The sequence below is a fragment of the Anser brachyrhynchus genome (genome assembly GCF_964034855.1).
Source record: "Anser brachyrhynchus genome assembly, chromosome: 2".
In the NCBI taxonomy this organism is placed as follows: domain Eukaryota; kingdom Metazoa; phylum Chordata; class Aves; order Anseriformes; family Anatidae; genus Anser; species Anser brachyrhynchus.
Genome location: NC_137695.1, coordinates 16,410,865 through 16,421,030, shown reverse-complemented (window position 1 = coordinate 16,421,030; position 10,166 = coordinate 16,410,865). Strand labels below are relative to the sequence as shown.

The window sequence follows — 10,166 nt, the reverse complement described above, 5'->3', positions numbered from 1 at the left end:
TCCTCAAAACCACATTCATGATTTTCTTTCTCCTAAACATAGTCTTCTATTACTTGGATTAAAGATATGGGAACAAACAGCTCATTTTTAAACACATGCAATCAATATCACGATCTTCAACCATCTGCAGCGCAGAAACAGAGAGAACCTGGAGGGATGAGGCTTTTTAATTCCAAAAGGAAATGTCATAAGAAGAGACTGAATTCATCTTGGGAAACTTTACATCCTGTATCTTTGCCTTAAAGATGGATTCTAGATAAAATCTCATTATCCTTTCTATTTTGATTTAACGAAAGCCTGTTCTCTAATGGTTAATAACTGTTATCACTCAGAATCTATACGTTATTATCGTTATATATTACCTGCTGTAAATGTTTTTTATAATTGCCTGTTGGTGATTCTACATCAAGCTTGGCAAACTCTGTCAGTGCTAACCCAACCCCTCAGCGCGGCTGGGGACTAAGCGTGAGCCAGAACACACAGCGGGGAGCGGAGCAGGGAGCTGAGCTGTGGCACCGAGCGGGAGCCGCGGGTGTCTGTGCTTGGGCGAGAGGTGCTGCACCGGCCCTTCCAGTGCCGCCCATCTTTTAACACATTAATGGCCTTGGAAACGGCAATTCTGGGGTACATCCAGAGACGTGGACTTACCCAAGTTATGGTGTTAGGGCATGAGGAAAAGCCTTGTGGTAACACCAGGAGGACAGGCTGAGTGGGGACACTGCTGGGAAGGGGGACTTCCACGGCTCAGTGGTAGATAACTTGCTTTTGGGGTGTCCATCGCAGGCTGAAGAAGAACACCTGGCCTTGGGGACTATACAATTGCACATTCTCAACAAGTCCAGAGGCATCGAAGCCCAGCATGTGCAGCACAAGAAGCGAGGGGGAGAACCTGTCCATGTCACCTTGTGCCACCAGAGTCACCACACCTTCTGCGAGGACAAACGTGAGGCAACGCTCACGCTGTGGGGAACGATGGCACTGTTGTGCCATGTTGGCATGATGAAGTGCGAGTGGCACAGGCACCGCTCCTCACCACCGCAGCTGGTCCTGACGGTCTGCTTAGGAACCAAAGCTGCCCAGCAGCTCGGCTGAGCTCTGCCGCAGGAGGAGCAATGGGGCAGACTTCTGAAACCCCACCTTTTGGGTTGACCTTACCGCGTGCATGCAAAGTGTTGTGAGACACTGTAGGCTTCGACACTCTTGGCTTCACGCATTTGGTGACCTTAAAAGGGAGAGGCTGGAGTGAGGTGTCGGCCGTGTGGCTGCTTCGCAGGCTTCTCTGTGTAGGCCCACTCCTTTGCTAAACAATTTTAACTTGAACACAGCCAAACAGATATTGCATTGTTCTCACATTTTGTAAAATAAATTCATTGCCAGCCTGAGACCTTGTGTGCCAAGTTTGAGATGAGAGTGCATTTTATGGCTGCGTTATAAACCCCTGAAAGAAGAGGTTTATAATGTAAATGCTGACACAGGCAGAACTATAACTGAGTGAACGATATTGCTATGATATCTTATTTACCTCCAGCAAGGAGCATATCAGGAAAACTAAATAATGTATTCCTGTTGTTACAGATCATTTCATCAGTAAAACTTATCTCTGATTTTATTTGGTAGGCTACAACTACAAAGTTCGTGCATTGACTAAGGAAGAGCAACAACAGCCTGTATCATCCTATGCATCATAAGGGTTACAAACTCACACATGATAAAGTGCTCCCATATATACTTAAAATTTATTAAACACTTTTTTTTAATAGAAAAGGACAATTCAGAAAGAACAGAAAAGCAGAACACTATTCAGTGTATTCAGCAAAACTGCGGCAGCAGCTCATTACAGCCATTGCAGAAGGGACGTATAGGTGCCTGCTGTACGTGATTGAGTACCCAAATATTAGCCAGTACTGTTTCTTTTTCAGATTTGAATAATTTACAGCAGAAACACCAGAAGTACTCTGCTGTAGCATGACATCTGCTTAATTGAACAGGAAAGCATTGCATTGAGCTAGCAAGTTAAAACCAGGACGACATTCACTCATAGGTAATATGCACAAAGCAGTCTGTAAAGGGTGGCCGCTGCCTGCCAGTCTCCGCCGGTAGCTGCACGCACAACATGGGTTTTGTGGATGTAACCGGTGCAGGATTTGCTTGGCCGAGTTAGCTCTAGGTTGCTCCTGTACAAGAACCAGCACCTATGCTTTGGCATTTCTCTACTGTCTTCTTTCTGATGTCCATCACTGGGTTTGGAAATCGGGCTTTGGCAAGCTGCAATAGAAAATAAACCTGCTAATTCTGAGAAGTGGTTTTTCAGGCACAACTGTCACGTTTGGCCTTGTAGAGTAGACAAATAAGCCTACCCATGCAATGTGTAATGTTTTCTTTTGTCCTTTATAAAACTGAAATGACTGAAATAATATTACAGGAGAAGATTTTGATATCCTCGTTCCAGTGTGCCTTGGCAGTCCCTGCACCGTGAATAGTTTCTGCAGCTCCGATGGAATGCCTCTTGGATGGAAGGTAGCCTTTACGGTGAATTCAGCTGGTCTTCTGCTGCTGCAGGAATTCAGGGGCACACTGTTACACGTTATAGAGGGAAAATTACACAAATACGTCCAATGACAAGTGTATATCGTCGACATTGTATCCAAGAAAAACTATTGCATACATTAAAGAATGTGTCTTTTTGGCACTTGCTGGAAAAAAAAAAAAAAAAGAACAGTCAGGACTTTGTGGTCTGGTCTCTTTTTAAATCTTTACATGATGAGACAGAGCAACAGTTTCTGAGCAGTTCTGCAGCACTTCCCTGTATCAGTCCCCTTCCCCGCTCCCCTTGCCAACAATTCTGTACAGCTTGCCGAGCGTTTGCTCGAGTTCAACAGTTACTGATAAATGTTGCACTTTTCCTCTTTGGCCTCTTTTTGCTTAGGGACAGGAATCAAACAATCAAACTGGAAAAGTCAAACTTATTTTCCTTTTAGTAACTTGTTTATTTCTCCACCTACAAAGCAAATGCATTCTTTGCTCTGTAATTTAATGTCTGCCTCTTTTTCCGCCAAGGTTGATTTGGTATTTCCTTTACAAACCTCAATTGTTGGCATTAAGAACTTGGCCACTTCAGCTCGACGGGACTAAAACTTGGCAAACAAATTGTCAGCTAGCAGTTAACTTGTTTTACTAAAATTTCTTTCTTTTTATCAGTAATCCATGACCAGTCTTTATCTCTGTAGTCCCCACCACACTTCTGGGTCCCCTGAAGGTGAATCACTGGAAGTGGTTGGCTTGGAAATGCTTCTGACTGCCCTTACAAACGCTTAAATGAGAGACTGCAGGACTTGAGCTCCATACCAAAATGCAGTCACCATTCTGTCTTGCAGGCAGCCTTTCTTACACTTCTCCATATCAAGGAAAAGTGTCTCTGAAGAAGCTATAAGGTAGGATCCTCCACAAAGCAGGAAGGGCAGAGAAGCAAGAAGGCACACGGTAAGTCTCAGTGCAAAGTCTGGGCTTGGTAATCCTGCACAGAGCTGGAGCTGCAGGTGAGCATCTTATAGGAGACACAAGTCAGAGGGGCAGCGAGGATGGGAGCAAAGGGGTGGCCATGGGAGACCAGAGTGGGAAGCCCATGCTGGATGGATGCTTGCAGCCCTGCCGACATGGGCAACATGGCCACGCAGGGGGCTGCAGCCCACTCCTTGGTGCTCTGGCATCAGAAAGGTCTTGGTCCACTGTTCATCTCAAGAAGGTCAATTACTGGCCTGAACGCTCCCTTACCCCAAAGCCCTGGAGCAGGTTGGTCCTTGTTAGAAAGGGAGAAATGCCACAAAGAACAGTTTCCACCTGTCTAACTCACAGGAGGTTGCACCAACTAACTGCTTAAAAAGAGTGGAGTGGGGGAAGGGGGGGAGGAAGCCTGGTTTAACCCCTGGGGTGGGAGCTGGAGCAGCATTTAATCGGCAACTCCTTCAAACCCTCCAGCCAAGCCCTCCTTGCTGCTAATCAAGCCCTCCCAGCAGGATTACGCCTTTTATCTGCCTTTATCTGCTTCTTGTTGCAGCAGTGGCAGCAGGCGCTCCACCATGCTGGCTTAGCACCTCCTGCTCCAACTGGGAGCTAGAGCTGGGATTTCAGCAAACATCACCCAAAAACCGTGTGTGGCCTCACCACTGGTGATGGAGCCACGCAACGCAGGAACAGCAGCATTCAGCCCCTTGTCTGCTTGCTCAGGAGCAACACTGGTATCCCAAAGAAGACCAAGTAACTGTAATGCAGAAATATAATTTAATGGGATTTGAACCAGGCTCAAGAAGAACAAACAATTTAAATACGATTCTCTTCCCTCGCATTTCTCTCTCCTGTGAAATAGCAGCAAACGTGGTGCAGGAGTGTTAAATGAGATGCGGCTGGGACACAGCTCTTCCAGGGAAATGCTGGTTCCCACCAGGATTATATTTTGCATATATGTGAGGCTGACTTTAGGCAACTGTAGGCAGATCTAAATGCCCGAGTGAAGCAGGATGCACCACTCTCACTGCTGCAGGAGAACTTGTGAGTCAGAAAAGCAGAAAAGCAGACCAGCTTCAGCAAGCACACAGCCTGCCTCAAGCCCTTCAGCTCACAACACAGCCTGAAGCTGAGCAGGGAACACCAGCTCTGCTGAAAGCCTTCCAGAGAGGCTTTCTGAGAGGCTGAAAGGGGTGCAGAGGAGTTAACAGAGACCCCTCCTCGACACAAGCATGATGTACAGGCAAAGCTAAACTTCTAAAATTGGGAAGGTTAAAAATTATTGACAAAGAATATCTGATTTGAGATTACAAAGTTAAATTACATCTAAGAAATGTTTAAGCTTGGTTGTTTAACTTTATTACACGTGACCACTGAATCCCTAATACACCAACTAAAGGACCACAGCAATTAAACTGCCTTGCCAATTTTACTGTAAGGACTATTTGGTTTAAGCCACCATCTAACATGAACATCGAAAACTCTAAAATGTCTGTGGGGAGAGAAATATCGATGTTATCTTTATCTTTAACGCATTTTGATAGTGACTATTCTGTGAAATAATATCCATAACTTATGGCTATCTGGTGAAATAGTTTTCTGATATCAAGGCCATCACTGCACTTTTTTCAGGATGCAACTGCTTCCTATTGAAAGCCACCAGATAAGCCTTCACAAGAGATTTGTGCTCATCTTTTGTCAACCTCTCATGCAAAAATAACTTTGATATTAGGAAGATTTTTGCCTAACAAGCATCTTTATTATATAAAGATTTAGTACCAGGTTTTATCTCTGTATCTGAAGCTTTGGGGACCCTTGCTCCTTGGCTGAAGACACTAGCATGAGTGGGCCATTAATCAGATTGAAATCATAATTCTTATTTTCCTGTAGAATGAATTGAAGGGAAAACACAATTTTGCCTTCCCGCAGCAAGTAGCACTGATACCGCCCCTCAAATATACAATTCATAACTTCATGGAGAGTGTGCCCAAGCCTACTCCCGTGCTGGTGAGAGTCAGTCCTGACCTTCCCTGGCCACCAGCCGACATCCTACACGTGTGTCTCGAGGCGTGGGTGGGCACTCACCCAGCCCTCCTCCCGAGTGGGCACATCACGGTAGCATCCCATCAGCACAGGCAGATCCCTTATTGTGGACAGTCCCTCTGCCAACCAAAGGGCATGGCCAAGAGCAGCACATTTGCCCAGAGCCAGCTGGTAATTAAAATCTGATCCAAGCAAAGAGAAAAAAAAAAAAAAAAAAAGGAAAAATAAATGAAGTGTTTGTCAGAGAACCGTGGTTAGAATAGGGTGGAGCTTCTCAAAGAGGCATAGTAAAAGATAATACTTTTTAGTTATGGAAAAGCAAGCGCAAATCCTGTCCTCCCCACCTCTGACCGCCACCACTACCTCGCTGAGGCTGTGCGGTCTGTGGGAGCTGGATTCACTGTGCAGGAACACAGAAATCAGAAGAAAGACTTCCCAACTCTGATCAGTTACGAGACCCCGGGAACTGTAGCAGAGACGACTGACTGCGGGCAAATTCCTGACACAGGTAATTGCAGTTTTTAAGGAAGCCTCTTTTATAACCGCAAATTTTGGAGAGGAAGGAGATACCCAGAGGCCTGTGGTTTAAATTCTGGATAGCACCTCCATTTTTGGTCTGTTAGCAATGACTCCTGGGCTGTGAGCAGCGAAAGGCCACTTGGGTTTACGGTGCACCTTAAGTTCTCTCAGAGTGGCATGGGAAAAACTGTTCAAAGCCTCGTGTGCCAGGACGGATGACATTCTTTTTCTGAATCCAACTGCAGTGTATTCCCTTAGGATAGGTGGCATAGCATCTGACTCATCTGCTGGTAGGGAGTGCTGCTAAGTGACCACAAGTTAAATAAACTTAAATTCCTCAGTCATGACTGAGGGATAATGAGGAAAGTTCCCTTCTGCCCTGCAAGGAGCTCCTGCAGGTGTTGGACATCTGGAACTCCCTCAAGACCTACTCGGAACAGACTGAGTAGATTACTGTGTTTTTGGATAAAACAAGAAATCCAGAGACCTTTACGACGAACAAACGCTATTTGTAAGTGCTAGCTCCAATCATTGTTCCTATGACAAATGCCTTTTCTTTAAGAGTTACAACAAAGTCTTTGGTTCTTCACGAAACATATGTAAGCTGAATAAGTTACCTGGTCAGGACAGTCCACATAAAACACCCAAATAAATTCTCAAGCATGTTAGTCATTTATTTTATCATATGTCAGGAAAACAGAACATATAAAGCCACATAATTCTGTAAAGATAGCTTATGCTGAAATCTAGCAAGGCATGTTATTTTTAGTAGTTGCAGATCATAAGTGGACATTTTACAGAGAAACCTACAAAAGTTAGTTGTGCTTTCTGGTAGTAATTACCTCCCACAAATATGACTCACTTCTGCAGTTTGAATGCAATGGTTTAGTGTCCCAAAATCAACAGTTTTATAAATAAATCTCTGAATCACAGACTGAATGCTTGAAGTGTTTAAATATTTCTTACTGCTCTGGGAAGTAGTTTTCATTTAACTTCACAACGAATTCCCAGCGAGCAGTACTGATACTAAAAGGGAATAAATACAGATCGAGCAGGTAGGCTGCACTATATAAGGCTAGCACGAGCTAAGTTTTCCCACTTTTGGCACTTCTGTTAACGTCAGCCGGGATTGCCCGGTCAGATGTGGAGGGGACGCAGGAGGAATTCATTTTGCAGCTTCTCAGCATCCCCTTCGCAGCAAGTGCATTTGGAGCTGCGGGGCGGCTTGCCAAGGGGACATAGGGGCAGCTCAGAAGAGGAGCCCTCGCCTCAGCCCACCGAGTCGCCACTTTGGCTAGTCGGATTTGATGCTGTAAAAATCACAGGGTGAACTTTAAAGACCGGCGTGAGGGGCACAGAGGGTTCTTCGCCCGCTGGAGCACAGCAGGCCGCGCTGGGCCCTGAGGCGACCCGCAGCGCTCCCGCCGAGGGCCGCGGCCTGCCCCGGGGGGCACAGCGGGATGGCGGCCGGCCGCCTGCCCGCCCCGGGCTCCTGCGGGCCGCCTCTCGCCGCCCTCGGGGCTCGCTGCCCGCCCGGCTCCGGCCGCCGACGCTCGGGGCTTCAGGAGCCGGGGGGCCCGGCCCGAGGCCTGCCGCTGGTGGGGCCGCGCCGCTGCGGCCATGCTGGCAGCCTGGCCCGGGGGTAGCGCTGGGCGGAGCACGGGGGAAAAAAAAAATGAAATAAAAAGAGCAATCTTACCTGTAGAGCTCTACCCAAAGAGAAATAAGCTCTCCCAGGAAAAAGCATGATTTGTTTCGTTGATGTCTTTGTGGGGATTGTTCTAGTTTAGCTGCATATTGCACTCGGGTTTTCCCCAGTCAGAAAAAAAAAAAAAAAAAATCACTCCTGTAGCTGATATTGCCACATAACACAGCTTTCTTGCAAAGATGTGACCTCAATAATACTAATCTGATTGGCTATAGAAGCAGAAATAATTCTACATGTTCACATGTAAAAGTCCTGATTTACACAGTTAAGTTTGCAAAAACACCCAGAAGACAAGAAGTGCAGATACGCTGTTGGAACTTAGAGAACTTCTATCTTCATCTAATTACAAACTGTCAGCTAAAGTCATTGCTGGTGAAAAGTTATACATCGCAAGTGACAGCACAGAACGTGCAGGCTTTTTTATTTATAATTAATTAGAGAAAAAAATGAAAGAAAAGGGAAAAGGCAAGAGAACAGAAGGCTAAGGAAATAGGAGCTAAAAAAAAAAAAAAAAAGAAAGAAGAAAAAGAGCAGGGACATTTCTGATGTCATCCTCCAGCAATTAATCACAGATTACTAAAAAGTTCAAGCACAGAACCTGCAGCCTTATCTTGGTTTCTAAGTCTCAGTGTGATCTACAGAACAGCCCACTTAGGAGAAAATGCATTCACCTCCTGGCTGACTCATCCTCAGACATTTGCCTTTCTCCTTTATTTATATTTCAGCTACTATACATTTCAGCTACTATGAAACCTCTACTGCTTTGCAAAATAAACCTTTAAGGACTCGTGTATCACTTATTTCTGCTGCATGACGAGAGGGAGACCTGCTGGCCTGGCCCCCTAAAATAACAAATCCTCCACCTGTGATTTTTTATTTTTTATTTTTTTCATTGGGATCAGAATGGGGAAATTATATTCTCTAAGCTTACTTCCAGAAATTGGAAAGTCTGGTAACTTAGTCAGGCTCGGAGTCATATCCATTTACATTTATTTCATCTAGAGATAGATGCTCCTCTGTTATTATGCAGGCAAAGATTAGAACAAAGCACATCATTACAGATATTAGGAAGCTCCATTTTGGATGACTATGCACTGTGTCATTTAATCAATTACGTGAAAAAAGTACGGTGATTCCCTGTGAGCTGCAGACTCTGTGCATGTTGCCAGCTTCTGCAATGCTTGCTTTCCACAGCCTGTGAGCCCCTGTGCAGTGTGCAGGCATGTGCTATCTAAGATTATCTGAATTGATGCAGCCCTTGAGAAAAAAAAAAAAAAGTTTCATGTTTCTCTTAATTCAGCTTAGAGTTTGACATTACTATTTTATATAAAGCAGCAGTGCCTAGAAGATATTAATGAGGATAAAGTGGCATCATCAGTATTGCATATTTTTTTCAGAAGGAATCAGAAAGAGGGAGTGAAGTAATAAAAATGATCTGGAACTCAAAAGTAGCAAGCGTGAGATTAGGAGCTTCAACCAACAGCAAGAACGAAGAGGAAACAACAGAGGAAGATGATTAACAGAAATGTGCTGATCGATGGCAGGATTACCGTAGCCCACCAGACAGCATGGTCCTGAAAAGTGACAAACATGATCATGAGTGCAATGAGGTGTTGGCAGAGCAAAGGGGAAATAAAGGCCCTTGTACAGGACGTTGATGACACCTCATCTGAAATCTTTTAAATATCTGGGTTGCTGACACTGAGAAAAGACAAAATTAAATTTTCTTAATTGTTAAACTGGGATACGTGCAGAGGAAGGCTGCAAGGTTAAGCAGTTTATTTTGCGTGAGCTACCTTGCAGGACTAAAAACCTGCTAAATAAAGCCAGATAAGATCGATGTCTTTATATCAGAGGGTAAACATTAGAAAAGGAGATATGTTAGCGACGCATAAGGAAGAAAAATGGCACAGATATGGAAATACTATAACAATGAAACATGTTTGCAGAACTAAATGGGTCTGGAAACCCAGGCTGGCTTTTCTGCACACCTGAAAGCTGTGCAGGCACTCCAGCCTAGGAAGAGCCAGGTCGGAGATCTCTGAAGCTGCCCGTTCTGTCCCTGCGGTGCTCCCTGCCCAGCTAGCTGGGTCTAGAGACCAAGTGCATGGCAAAAAGGGTGGGCAGAAGCCGCGTACCTGCAGTGCTGCAGCCACCCAGCAGCTCACCTCTTCTACCTATCTTCCAGTCTTACAATGCGTCTGAAGCCATGGGGGTACTTTGTCAGCCTACAAATGCTCCCCATTTACTGCCGTGTCCCTCTTTAAGTGGGTTGAAGCAGGCTTTACTTAAGTAACCCTGGGAAAGACTATTTACCCTCTCTTGCATAATGAGCGTAAGAGGTGGAGGCAAAGGGCTCATAAAATACAAGCACCCCGAGCCTTAGCCCATTAGG

The 10,166-nt window shown here is 45.2% G+C and overlaps 1 long non-coding RNA gene across 1 annotated transcript; it reads right to left on the bottom strand.

Annotated features, from left to right (window-relative positions):
- Positions 1 to 1,588: 1,588 nt before the first annotated feature.
- Positions 1,589 to 8,690, bottom strand: LOC308189657. Its single transcript, XR_013946499.1, has 2 exons — positions 7,763 to 8,690; positions 1,589 to 2,693 (listed from the first exon to the last, which is right to left on the bottom strand). It is a non-coding gene; the product is annotated as an uncharacterized lncRNA (long non-coding RNA).
- Positions 8,691 to 10,166: the final 1,476 nt, after the last annotated feature.